Source organism: Equus quagga, chromosome 12 (genome assembly GCF_021613505.1).
Source record: "Equus quagga isolate Etosha38 chromosome 12, UCLA_HA_Equagga_1.0, whole genome shotgun sequence".
Taxonomy (NCBI): domain Eukaryota; kingdom Metazoa; phylum Chordata; class Mammalia; order Perissodactyla; family Equidae; genus Equus; species Equus quagga.
The window spans coordinates 62635855-62650211 of NC_060278.1; the positions used below are offsets into that span (position 1 = coordinate 62635855).

Below are 14357 nucleotides of genomic sequence, written 5' to 3' on the forward strand. Positions count from 1 at the left end.
GTAAAATGTTAAGGGCCTCCATGGACGGGAGGACAGCAAATAAACAGCTACTCACGGCATTAAGCAGGACAGTCATCCACACCAGCCTGTGTCTACTCTGAATGTTAACCAATCACACAGAACATTACTTACCCTTGTTATAGCTGCACTTACCACAACTCGACTGACACTATGGTGCAGGTGGCCTCTGCTGACCATCCGTCAGGAAGCCAAAAGAGATCTTGGAACTGCCAACAAAGCAGGCAGGAATAATGAAAGCCAACCTCCCTCAGGCAAGGGTAAGACTTTCCTCACATCTTTCATGTGTAAACTAGATTGTGGAAAATGGAAGACTAGCCATGAGCGCAGAGAGTCTGGCTTTTCTGGGGAGCAAACGAGGAAGAATTTGAACTACAAGACAATTATTTGTGGTGAAAGACTTCAGAGAATCAGAGGAAGAAATGAGATGAAGGAGGTGACTAAGTTATTTTATTTAGTATTATTATCAAAATGACCTATGAACAAGGGATGTCTTAGGTCAAATTTTCCCCCAAAAGAAACCCTGAGAAAGGATTTCAGTGCAAGTAGTTTATTTGGGAGATGACTCCAGGAAACACCAGTAGAGTGGGGAAGTGAGACAGGGAAAGGAAGAAAGCCAATATGGGTTACCGCTCTGGGCAACTGGGGCTCTATTCCACTGCAGAACATGCCAAGAGTTGTCCCATTTGAGGGCCAAGGGAGAGAGGGGCAAGGCATGTAGGGTCTTCACATCTGTCACCAGCTGAGGGCTGCTCCCAGGAGCATTACGTCCCTGGCACATCCAGTTTGGGGCATGCTCGGGCCAAAAGAAATCCACCATGGGGAGAATCACGGGTGCTTGCAGTGGCACAGATGTGGTCAGGGAGGGCGCAGGCACCATCTGCTGCCAGGGCACTGTGGAGTCCATGTTATACTGCTTCACGTAACATACAGATCTGCAGCTGTCCTCCTAGACTGGTGTCGCATAGACAGGCAAATCTGAGCAGACACCTGCACAAAATAGTGGGCTTCCTCCACTCTGTCCTTAGTCACAAGTGGGTACACTGAGGCAACTAAGTAACTCATCTGCCTCTTCTAAAACCTTCTCATCCCCCAAAAGCAAGGCCAAGCACTCCTGCCTGCTGTCAGAGCACTTGTGTATCTGTCCTGCTACAGCCCATATGTCAGACACCTGTTCCACCTCCTGTATTCCAGGGTAGGTGCCCATCGGCTTCCATCATCCTCCACCTGCAGGCCTGAGCTGCTGCCTCTGGCTGACTAGTGAAAATTGCAGAAGCGCTGTAATTAATCCACCCACTTCTTCACCAAATATTTATTGAATATTGTCTTAGTTCGGGCTTCCCCAAAGGCAGTCTTGAGACAGGGGCTTAGATGCAAGTAGTTTATTTGGGAGACGGGGCTGAGGAAGCAGGGAAAGCCAACCCAAGGGGCTGGTATGACAGAGCCGGTTACCACTGTGGGCAACTGAAGCTCAGTCCTGCTCCTGTGAAGCATGGAAGGCTGAGGTATTCCTCCTTAGTTCATTAAGGGTTAACTGCCCTGAACTTCCCAGCTAGGCCTGCTCCCTGGCTTCCAGAGAAAGCTCTAAGGTGAGCCCAAAAGGGGACAGCAAAGAGCTGCTCAAGGTGGCAGCACTCCACTTGTGGGAACTTTCCACCACCACGGGAGAGCTGAAGTCTGACGTGGGATGAGGGGATACCGGCACAACAGTGTCTGCTACGGGCACCTACCATGTGCCAGACAGAGCACTAGGTGCTGGGCAGCTAACAATCTTCAGAACAAACTGTTTCCCTGCTTTCACGGAGCTTGCCTTTCAGTAGTGGAATAAAGAATATACCAACATACAAATCAATAGATAACGATGGGTGTGATAAGTGCCATAAGCGAAGTGAACAACAGAAAGGGTGAAAAAATATCTAGACCACTGTAGATAAAATTGTTTGAAGTGGTAACCTTTGAGCTGAGTCTTAAAGGATGAGAAAGAATCTATGTCTCAGTCTGTTTGGGCTGCTATAACAAAAATACCATAAACTAGGTGGCTTATAAAAAACAACCACTTATTTCTCACAGTTCTGGAGGCTGGGAAGTTCAAGATCAAGACGTCTGCAGATTCCACGTCTGGCAAGGGCTGGCTTCCTCAGAGCGCTGGCTTCTCACCGTAGCCTCACACGCGGAAGGAGCGAGGGTTCTCTCTGGGGCCTCTTTTATAAGGCACTAATCCTATTCATCTCCCAGGGCCCCATCTCCTGACACCTTGAGCATTAGGATTTAAAGAAATGAACTGAGGGAAGTGGGGGCACATTCAGACTATGGTAGTTTACTAAGGAAAGAGCTTTCCAAGGAGAGAACAGCACATGCAAAAGCCCACACCAGTAGACCCGACAAATTCTCGAAGCTGTAAGAGTGAAATATGTTGAAACGGACGTTTGTGAATGAAGTACACAGAGGCAGGGCCATCACAGTTCCATGAACAAAGATTTCAAAATATTAAATAAATGTAAAACGTAAATTGTAACTGTACTTGAGAGAGAATTTTGCAACAACTGGATTGGTAAAGATCCAAAGGGTTGGAAAGACTCTACCGGTGAAAACGTGGGGAGACCCACACTCCTACACATTGCTGTGGGGTGTCAATTAGTAGTGTCTAAGGAGCAATTTAGCCATATGTATCCAAAATTTAAAGAACAAAAAGGAGAGTGGGGAACATATCCTCTACCGTAGCAATTCCTGTTCCGAGCGTGATTCCTGCAGACACACGGACACGTGCACTCGGTGTAGCATCGCTCCAGACCAAACATCCGGAACAGGGGAGCGCCGCGCTCACTGCAGGAACAGGCGGCTCTCAGCGGCCGGAGCCGGCAGAGGCGCGGCGTCCACCAGGGGCTCTCCCTGACGGCTCGCTCCGGCCCCGCAGGCCTGGCCCTACCCGTTGTCCCTGCGTCCCATCTGTTTAGCACGCACTCACTCTCAAAAGTGTCCCCGTCTTGACAACAAACTTACGACCACTGTGCGATGCGGGGACCTCTGAACAGCTCCGGGGCCTCCTGCGGAAGGGGCAGTTCCGAGCCTGGAAGGGGCGCGTCCGCCTCGGCGGCCGGCAGCCCCACAGCAAGGGGAGCGGGGCGGGGGCTCCGGCTCTGGCTGCTTGAGCGACATGCGCGCAGCCCCTGCCACCACGACCCCTAAGGAAGCGGGGGCCTGCACGGACGACTGACCCAAGTCAGGAGACGGCAACCTTGGCGGCTTCCAGAAGGAGAATTTTTAAATGTGGGTCAAGAATAGGAGAGATTTGACCGCATGCCTATTCTGTTGTGGTTGCGCTTTCTATCATGTATCACCTTTAAAAAAAGGAACTTTGGATGTGGAGGCACCCAAGGAAAAGTCGGCCATTCCGCAGGCCGGTCGAGGCCCAGACTGTGAGGCTGCGCGCTGAGTCCCGGGCCAGGCCCGACGAGGAAGACCCCTACGCCGGGCCGGGGTCTGACTCCGGCCGGGGAGGGCCGCTCGGGCACACCGGAGTCCAGACGCGCCGAGATCACTTCCGGGCAGACCTAGCCCGGCCGGGCGTGGGACACCACCCCGCGCCAAATGCGCGAAGGCTGCCGCGCCTGCGCACCGGGCCCGCGGCGCCCCGCCTCCACGCCGCGCCTGCGCACTGGGCTCGCGGCGCTCCGACCCGCCCGGGGGGTGACGCGACGTGCACGTGGGCGGGGCCCGGCCTCGGGATCAGCTGGCTGGCGCCCTGGGTGGAGGCCGAGGTTACGCCGGCCGGAGCAGGGAGCGGCCTCCGTCTACCGCCGGCTCCTCGGCGACCGACACCTCCCCCCGCGGGTAGGGCAGAGGGGGCCTGGCAGGATAAGCGGCGGGCTGGGTGCGTGCGGGGCCGGCGGGCTCGGCCGAGCCCGGGATGAGTGACTACACGTGGGCCTCCTGCACGCCGGTGCGCTGCGCCCTGGGTCGGAGTGGAAAAGGGTCGGGTTCCCCGGGTGTAGACCTACACTCTGGTAGCTCCCCGGTCTCGAGCGGCAGCGTCTGGAGGCGGCCTCAGGGTAACTCTCAGCCCGGTCTTCTCTCCTGCCGCCTTCTTGTCCCGGCGTTATTAGTTATCACTGAGCTCGACTCCGCTGACCCGGGAGGGGCCCGATTAGGGTTCTGGCAACTGAGTGGAGCGGACTGTAGGGGTCTCTGTGCTCAGAGGGCCTATAGCCCTGCCGTATTCATTCATTCAGCCAGCATTTGCTGATTCGCTTCCCAGCTCTGTGCAGGTGCCGGGGATCTAATAGCGGCAGGGCCTCACAGCCCAGTTGGGAAGCCCAGTGAAATGGAAAGATCTTGCCAATCAGACAGTACTGAGGATGTGAGGAATTAACTCTGGCATTGGAGTGGTGACCGGGAAATGAGCTCCTGAGGTGGTCAGGGTGGTTCTGCCTGAGCTGACCTGTCAGCCAGGAGCGCTCCAGGCTTCAGGAGGGAGAGGCCCTGAGGTGGATAGAGCTGGACCCCAGGCTGGACTCCTTTCAGTGGAAAGCGTTGAACAGCCAGGAGTGTGGCAGAGGACAGAGTGATGGGCAGGGGACCATGCAAAGAATAGTGGCTTTTATTTTAAGTGCGGATGGGAGCCATAGAATGGTTTTAAGCGTTGGGGGAAAGCCTGAATTGCTCCGTAGATTATGGTGAGCACAGCCCCACATGCCGGGTCCACCCAAAGGAATCAGTGCTTAGGCAGTTCCAGGTGTTCCTCCAGGCACCTATATTCCAGGATTAGGTGTATCAGGCCACACATCCTACATCCTTCAGGATGCCATGGAGGTCCTAGCCCACAGCCCCCAGTGAGGGAATCTGAAACTTCCAGAAAGGAGGTTCCTTGGGGTGGATGGTGATTGTGATTACAAGGGCTCTCTGACCCACTATGCAAGAGCCGTGATGGATGGGGGGGATTAGGGTTTGTCTAAAGGTTTTCCTGTTGGCGTTACCGATGCATTAACAAGGTTCATGAAAAGTCTAGCAAGAATAATGGTACAAATCCAGAACCTGGTTTTTCTCCCTCGACTCCTGCCCTCGGAAGCCTCAGTTGGCTAATATGGTGTATGCCCATCTCCCTCATGGAACCTCATGTGAAGAACCAGCGAGATGGACAGTGGTGTAAAGAGGTCTGGAAGTGCCTACCCTCCCGCCATGGCCTGTGACAGGCAGTCTTGACAGGGTGGATTCATGTATGTATAGGTTTTTGTAGAGAAGGGGAGAAAAGTCTGTTTAAACCTACCAGGAGAATAAGTAGTGGTTTGATAAAATGCTTTAATTTGGGGTAGGTTTTCAGTGTGTGTGGCAGTCATTTGCATGAATGGCCCTTTTGTGTACTCGAACTGAAAACCTTGAAGAAACTGGCCAACAGATTAGGCGGCCACCAATCCAATCAGATAGAGCTTGTATTTCTGAGAGCCAGCCTGCCATCCCCAGCTCCAAGAAAGCTAGCCAGGGGCTGAGGCTGGAGCCTGCCTCTGACACCACTGCTCCACACCCAGAATCCTCCTCTCGGGAGGAGGTGGTGACGTGTCTGTGCCAGGCAAGTCCCTTTGTAAACATTCCTGGGGCCTTGGTGCTGTCATATAAGTTGTCATATGTCATGTGGTATAAATGCCCCAGCCTTGTGGGCCTCTATTAAAAGGATACAGCATATGTAAATGGGTATTTTTTTTAATGGGTAGACAAATTTAATAAACAGCAACCTTTGTCTCAAACTTTGATATACCACCTGGTAATCTGATCATGTCGATCAAGTCTCGGTTGTTAGACTAGCATAGGACATGATAAAGTTTGATTATGTAAAAGGGTCTATAAAGTACTTTCAGAGCTGTAAGATGTTAGTATCGCTTTTGTGTCCTCACTGTTCATCCTTAGAAATAGCTGTTTTAGAACTTCATAACAACATTTTTGTTTAATGATCTCTTAACAGTGGGAAACTTTGGGTTGCAATAACCTAATGAAAGGAGGCATTGAGAGGGCCAGTTGTAGCATGAGTGCTGGCTGCTGTGGATGGGCATTCTTCAGGTTTGGTCCCAGCCTCTGCTTGTTCCTGGGTCTTCTCTCCGTGGTTGATTTCTTCACTCACGACCTCAGCTAATATCCCCATAATGCGTATCATTCCCTAGGCCCCAACCCAAGCCTGTCATCTCTCACAAGGATCGGTTCTACTTCTGACTATGTCCTGCTGTCATTTCAAACTGGACATGCAGAAAACCTGGTCACCGCTATCTCCTGCCCAAACAACCCCTTCCCAAATGGCCTGCTTTTGTTGGTGGCCATCACCCATCGATGCCTCCATCTTTCCCTGGCTACTGGTGGAGTGCTGAGCCATCAGCTAGCCTCCTTCACCAGCAGGCGTTAGCTGAGCCGCTGCTGAGCTCTGGCCTCGTGTCAGGGGTGGGAGATCCACGATGAGTGGCCTGGTCCTTGCTTCCAGAAAGGCACTATCTAACCAGAGGAAAGAGAGGCACAAATGAATCACTCCAGATACAACTTACTCAGGGAGTGGAAATGTGTAGAGCACCAAGGAGCCTAAAGGAGGAGCCACCAGCTGCCAGGGTTCAGAGCAGCAGTAAGCATCCTGGGTAAGTTTTGCAGAGATGTGGAGAAAGGACCAAAGGAATGGGATGCTTTAAAAAAAGGATATTTAAGGCAGGAAGACTCTCAATGAGGCATGATCTCTCACCTTTGTTGCAAGAGTAAGGCATGACTAGTAACTTTAAAACAGTTTGAATTTGATGCAACAGGCAGACCCTGCCTTATTCATTCTCCCTCAACCACTGCCTTTAGTCCTGTGCCCACAGAACTCATTTATGTTACTTACCTGGCCTCAGAGCCCTTAAAGGTTTTTTCTTTATTGTGATAAAATGTATATAAGATAAAATTTACCATTTCAACCATTTTTCAGGGTACAGTCCAGTGGCATTAGGTACCTTCACATTGTTGTGCCCATCCCCACTACCCATCCCCAGAACTTTTTCATCTTCCCAGACTGAATCTCTGTGCGCATTAAACAGTAATTCATCTCCGCCTTCCCCAGCCCCTGGAACCACTCATCTACTTTCTATCTTTGTGAATTTGACTACTCTAGGTACCTCATATAAGTGGACTATTTGTCCTTTTTTGACTGGCTTATTTTACTTAGCACAGTGTCTTCAAGGTTCATCTATATTGTAGCATATGTCAGAGTTTCCTTCCTTTTTAAGGCTGAATAATCGTTCTCTATATATATTTATATGTATATACACCACATTTTCTTTATCCATTCATCTATGAGTGGACATTTGGGCTGTTTCCACCTCTTGGCTACAGTCATGTGTCGCTTAATTATGGGGTTACATTCTGAGAAATGTCCTTAGGTGATTTCATCTTTCTGGGAACACTGTAGAGTGTACTTACACAAACCTAGATGGGGTAGCCTACTACAACACCTATGCTCTATGGTACTAATCTTATGGGAACACTGTCATATACACAGTCTGTCATTGACTGAAACATTGTTATGCAGCACATGACTGTATTGTGAATAATGCTGTGGTGAACATGGCTGTGGACCCTGGTTTCAGTTCTTTTGGATATGTCCCCAGAAGTAAGATTGCTGGATCACAGAGTGATTGTATGTTTAGTTTATTGAGGAACATTCCATACTGTTTTCCTTAGTGGTTGCACCATTTTACAATGACACAAGGGCTCCAATTTTTCCAGATCCTTTCCAACACTTGTTATTTTCTGGGGGTTTTTTTTCCTATAGTGGCTATCCTGATGAGTGTGAGATGATATGTTATTGTGGTTTTGTATGTCTCTAATGATTAAGGATGTTGAGCATCTTTTCAGGTGGCTTTTGGCTATTTGTATATCTTCTTTGGAGAGATATCTATTCAGGTCCTTTGCCCATTTTTGAATCAGGTTGTTTGTTTTTTTATTGTTGAGTTTTAGGAGTTCTCTCTATATTTCAGATATTGTTCCCTTATCATATATGTGATTTGCAAATATTTTCTCCCACTCTGTGGGTTGCCTTTTTTTCTGTTGTTAGTGTCCTTTGACACACATAGGTTTTTAATTTTGATGAAGTCCCATTTGTCTATTTTTGCTTTTGTTGCCTGTGCTTTTGGTGTCTTATCCAAGGAATCATTGCCAAAATCAATGTCATGAAGCTTTTCTCCTATTTTTTTTCTAGGAGTTTGGTAGTTTTAGTGTTTATGCTTAAGTTTTTTTTAATCCATTTTGAGTAATTTCTGTGTATGGTGTAAGGTAAGGATCCAACTTCATTCTTTTGTATGTGGATATCCAATTTTCCCAATACCATTTAATAAAGAGACTGTCTTTTCCCCAATGATTGGTCTTGGTACCCTTGTTGAAGACCATGTGACTGTATACATGAGGGTTTGTTTCTGGGTGCTCTATTCTGTTCCATTGGTCTATGTGTCTGTCTTTATACCACTACTACAATATCTTAATTACTTTGTAATATTTTTTTAATAATATAATATGTAACATGTTTTGAAATCAAAAAGTATGAGGCCTCCAACTTTGTTCTTTTTCAAGATTGTTTTAGTGACTTGGGGTCCCTTGAGATTCCATATGAATTTTAGGATGGTGTTTTCTATTTCTGGGGGAAAAAATAAGTCATTGGGATTTTGATAAGGATTGCATTGAGTCTGTGGATCACTTTGGGTAGTAGTGACATCTTAACAATTTTAAGTCTTCCAGTCCATGAACATGGGATCTCTTTCTATTTATTTGACTCTTATTTAATTTCTTTCAACACCATTTTGTAGTGTTCAGGGTACACTTTCATGGCCTTGTTAACTTTATTACTAGGTATTTTGTTCTTTTTGATGCTATTGTAAATAGCATTGTTTGATGGTATTGTAAATGAAATTATTCAATGCTATTATAAGTGGAATTGTTTTCTTAATTTCCTTTTCAGATTGTTCATTGTAGTGTATAGAAACAACTGACTTTTGTATGTTGATTTTGTGTCCTGTAACCTTGCTGAATTTGTTTATTAGTTCTAATAGTGATCCTCCATGGCGCCTTTAGGGTTTTCTACATATAAGTTCATGTCATCTACAAATAGAGATGATTTTACTTTTTCCTTCCCAATTTGGATGCCTTTTATTATTTTTTTTCTTTCTTAATTGGTCTGGCTAGAATTTCCAACACAGTGTTGAATAGAAGTGGTGAAAACAGACATCCTTTCTTGTTCCTAGTCTTCAAGTGGAAGTTTTCAGTCTTTCACCATCGAGTATGATGTTAGCTGTGGGTTTTTCATATATGGCCTTTATTATGTTGAAGTAGTTTCCTTCTACTCCTAGTTTCTTGGTGGTTTTTATTATGAAAAGATGTTACATTTTATTAAATCTTTTCTGCATTAATTGAAACAATGTGGATTCCCCCCCCCACTTTATTCTCATAATGTGGTATATTACCATGATAGGTTTTCATATGTTGAACCATCCTTGCATTCCAGGAATAAATCCCACTTGGTCATGGTCTATAATCGTTATATATGCTGTTGGATTCAGTTTGATGCTATTTGTTGAGGATTTTTGCATCAATATTCATAAGGAATATTGGTCTTTATTTTCTTTTCTTGTAGTGTCTTGGTCTTGCTTTGGTATTAGGGTAATGCTGTCCTCGTAGAATGAGTTAAGAAGTGGTACCTCCTCTTCAGTTTCTGGGAAGATTATGAAAAGGGTTGTTGTTAATTCCTCTTTAAATGTTTGGTAAAATCAGTAGTGAAGCCATCTGGTTGCGAGCTTTTCCTTGTTGGGAGGGTTTTGATTGCTGATTCAGTCTCCTCAGCTGTTCAGATTTTCTCTTTCTTCATGGTTCATTTTGGTAGGTTGTGTGTTTCTAGGAATTTGTCCATTTCATCCAGGTTATCCAATTTATTGGCATACATTTGTTCAGAATACTCTCATAATCATTTTTATTGTATAAAATTAGTAGAAATGTTCCCTCTTTCATTTCTGATTTAATTATTTGAGTTTTCCTTCTTTGTGCCTTAGTTAAGCTAGCTAAAGGTTTGTCAGTTATGTTCATCTTTACAAAGAACCAACTCTTGGGTTTGTGGATTTTCTCTATTGTTCCATTCCCTATTTTATTTATCCTGCTCTAATTTTTATTGTTTCCTTCACTCTAGCTTTATGTTTAGTTTATTCTTTTTCTGGTTCCTTAAGGTGTAGAATTAGGTTTTTGGTTTGAGGTCTTTTCTCTCACTTAACGTTAGCATTTACAGCTATAAATTTCCCTCCTGGCACTGCTTTTGCTGCATCCCGTAAGTTTTGGTATATTGTGTTTTCATTTTCACTTGTCACAAGGTATTTTCTGATTTCCCTTTTGATTTCTTCTTTGGCCCGGTTGTTGTTTAAGAGTATATTGTTTAATTTTCACACGTTTGGGAATTTCCAGTTTTCTTCTGCTATTGATTTCTAGTTTCATCCCATTGTGATTGGAAAAGATACTTTGTTTGACTTGCATCATTTTTCAATTTGTTAAGCTGTGTTTTGTAGCCTAACAGATCATCTGTCCAGGAGGATGGTCCATGCACATTTGAGAAAAATGTGTCTTCTGCCCTTGTTGGGTAGAGTGTTCTGTATATGTCTATACTTTTTCTATAGTTTTGTTCAAATCCTCTATTTCCTTATTGATCTTCTATCTGATTTTTCTAACCTTTACTGAAAGTGGGGTATTGAAGTCTCCTACTATTATCTTACAGCTCTCTGTTTCTCCTTTCAATTCTGTCAATTTTTGCTGCATATATTTAGGAGCTCTGGTATATATCTTAGAATTATTATATTTTTGTGAATTGGCCCTTTTATTACTATATGTCTTTCTTTGTCTACTGTGACAGTTTTTGTTTATTTATCCATTTAGCTACTCTATGTCTCTTGACTGGGATGTTTAATCCATTCACATTTAAAGTGATTACTGATGAGGAAGAACTTACTTCTGCCATTTTGTTCTTTTCATTATGTCATATAGCTTTTTTAATCCCTCATTTCCTCCATAATTGCTTTCCTTTTTCTTTAAGTGATTTTTTCTAGGGACAGTTTTGATTCCCTTCATTCCTTTTGTGCATACAGTCATGTGCCACATAACAACATTTCAGGCAATGATGGACCACATATATGACATGGTCCCATAAGATTAGCACCGTATAACCTAGGTGTGTAGTAGGTTGTACCATCTAGGTTTGTATAAGTATGTTCTATGATGTTCTCACAGTGACAAGATTGCCTAACGATGTGTTTCTCCGAACATGTCCCCAGTGTTAAGTGACTCATGACTGTATTTTATAGATGTTTTCTTTGTGGTTACCACAGGGAAGACATATAACATGCTAAAGTTATAATAGCTTTAAAAATTTGATGCCAACTTAACTTGAAGCTGATATAATCACTTTACTCCTTTACCTCTCCACTTTTCCCACATCGTGTTTTGATGTCACAGATTACATTTTTGTGTACCCATCAATGTAGGCTTGTAATTATTTTTTTATGCATTTGTCTTTTAAATACTGTAGAAAATAAAAACAGGAGTTGCGAACAAAATGGACAATAATACTGTTTTTTATATTTCTCCATGTGTTTACCTTTACTGTATGGTAAAGTTACACTTATGGTGTCCCATAAGTCCCTTAGGCTCTGTTCACTTTTCTTTAGTCTTTTTTCTTTTGCTCCTCTGACTCAATAATTTCATTGTCCTGTGTTCAAGTTCATTGGTTCCTCTGCCTGGTCAAATCTGCTGTTGAAACCCGACTAAAAAATGGCTGGTGGGGAGTGACATCAGCATCATGGCAGAATGAGCTCTTCCCTCAGACACAATGACAAGGACATTCATAAACCACAGGGGACAGTCATAGAACACAAAAGACATCTGAGAGACCCATGCAGCCGTATGTCTGCAGTTGGAGGTGCTGGACCCCCAGGAGGAAGTGGAAGGACGTGAGGAGAGCTCCTCTCCCTCCCCGGCAGCTATCTAGGGTGCAGGACTGCATGGCTCTGACAAAAGAGGGGGAAGAGGCAGTTCTCCACAGGAACACCTTGCTCTCCAAGTTTCCTCACAGCCTGTGGGGAAGCTACACAAGAGAAGTCTGAGCTGTTGCAGGGGTGTCTTCATCAAGTCAGCACCCCAGGAGGGCAGATAGTGAGGGCAGAGCCAGAAGGGCCCTGGGATCACACATGCAAAGGAAAGCCTCCTCCATCCACCCAGCACTCCAGCTTGGCTGGTCGGCCAGAGCAACCACACATAACTTAGAAAAGCAGCAGCTGTGAGCGGGTAGTCGCAGATGGGCCCTGTCAGCATAGATTCCAAAGTAAACGCACAGATACCAGTGATCACAGCAGGCTCAGAATACAGAGCTCCTGAGCAGCAGGTGGAATCTGCAACCAGATACCATCACTATGCAAAGGCACAAATCCACCCCATCAAATAGTATGAAGAAATGTATTAATACTCTAGCCCAGAAGGAAAAGGACAAGAACCCAGAAATAATCCTGAAGGCACAGAAATCTACAATCTAAATGACAGAGAATTCAAAATAGTTACCATAAAAAAAACTCGATGAGTTACAAGAAAATTCAGATGGACAGTTCAATGAAATCGGGAATAAAATTAATGAACAGAGAAAATTTTCCACAAAAGAGATTGAAACTATAAAGAAAAACCAATCAGAAACATTGGAGATGAAAAACACAATGAATGAGATAAAAATCTGGAGTCCTTGACTAACAGAACTGATGTTATGGAGGACAGAATTAGCAGGTTGGAGGACAGAAATATAGAAATGCTTCTGATGGAAGAGGAGAGGCAACTAAGACTAAAAAGAAATGAAGAAAGTCTCCAAGAAATATTGGACTCAATTAGGAAATGCAACATAAGGATTATAGGTCTTCAAGAGGGAAAAGAGAGGGAGAATGAAGCAGAAAGCTTGTTCAAAGAAATAATAGCTGAGAACTTCCCAAACCTGGGGAAGGGGCTGGAATTACAAGTAAAAGAAGCTAATAAACTCCTAATTATATGAGTGTAAAAAGACCTTCTCCAAGGCATATAGTAGTAAAACTGGCAAAAGTCAATGACAAAATATATTAAGGTCAGTAAGGCAGGAACTTACAAAGGAACCCCTATCAGGCTTTCAGTGGATTTCTCAGCAGAAACCTTACAGGCCAGGAGAGAATGGAATGATATATTCAAAATTCTGAAAGACAAAAACTTTCAGCCAAGAATACTCTATCCAGAAAAATTATCCTTCAGATATGATGGAGAAATAAAAATTTTCCTGGATTAAAAAAAAGCTGAGGGAGTTCATTGCCACAAGACCCCTGTACAAGAAATGATCAAGAAAGCCCCCATACCGGGAAAAAAAAGGAGAAAGTATTTACAAAGTCTTGACCAAGGAGCTAAATAGACAAAATCAGAAAATTGTAGCTCTCTATCAGAACAGGTTAGCAAACAATTATAACATTAAAGATAAAGGGAAGAAAAACATAAAAAATAACTATAATCTCATCATTTAACCACAAACTCACAATACAAGATGGAATAAATTGTGACAACAACAACTTAGAAGGGGAAGAGGAAAGGTATGGAATTGGCTTAGATTAAGGAAATAAGAGGCTATCAGAAAATGGACTATATCATCTACGAGACTTTTTATATAAACTTCATGGTAACAACAAACAATCAGGACAGAGACACAAATGATAAATAAAGAGAAAACTGAGAAAACCATTATAGAGAACTACAAAACTGAATTGGAAGTCCAAAATACTTGGAAGAGAAACAAGGGAAATGCAGAACAAATGGAAAACAAGAAATAAAATGACAGCATTAAGCCTCCATATCAATAATCTTTCTCCATACACAAAAATAAATTCTAAATGGATCAAAGACTTGAAGGTAAGACCTGAAACCATAAAACTTCTAGAAGGAAATATAGGCAGTACACTCTTTGACATCAGTTAGAAGGACCTGTTCAAATACCATGTCTACTCGGACAAGGGAAACAAAAAATAAACAAGTGGGACTTCATCAGACTAAAGAGCTTCTGCAAGGCAAAGGAAACCAAGAACAAAGCGAAAAGACAACCCTCCATTTGGGAGAAAATATTTGCAAATCATATATCCAACAAGGGGTTAATCTCCATAATATGTAAATAACTCACACAAGTCAACAACAAAAAACCAAACAACCCAATCAAAAAATGGACAGAGGATGTGAACAGACACTTCTCCAAAGAAGATATACAGATGGCCAATAGGCACATGAAAAGATGCTCAACATCACTAATCACCAGGGAAATGCAAATC

General features: G+C 44.1%; 1 protein-coding gene across 6 annotated transcripts in view; it reads left to right on the top strand.

The window, feature by feature from the left end:
• Positions 1-3729: 3729 nt before the first annotated feature.
• ENTPD6 (ectonucleoside triphosphate diphosphohydrolase 6) overlaps positions 3730-14357 on the top strand; it is a 32679-nt gene continuing 22051 nt past the window's right edge. For 2 of the 6 annotated variants that reach the window (XM_046679533.1, XM_046679537.1), the window contains exon 1: positions 3730-3849. The gene's annotated coding sequence lies outside the window, so the exon portion shown is untranslated. Of the gene's footprint in view, positions 3850-3873; positions 3890-14357 lie in introns of those variants that run through there. The other 4 variants (XM_046679535.1, XM_046679539.1, XM_046679538.1 and 1 more) reach the window with 4 other exon arrangements.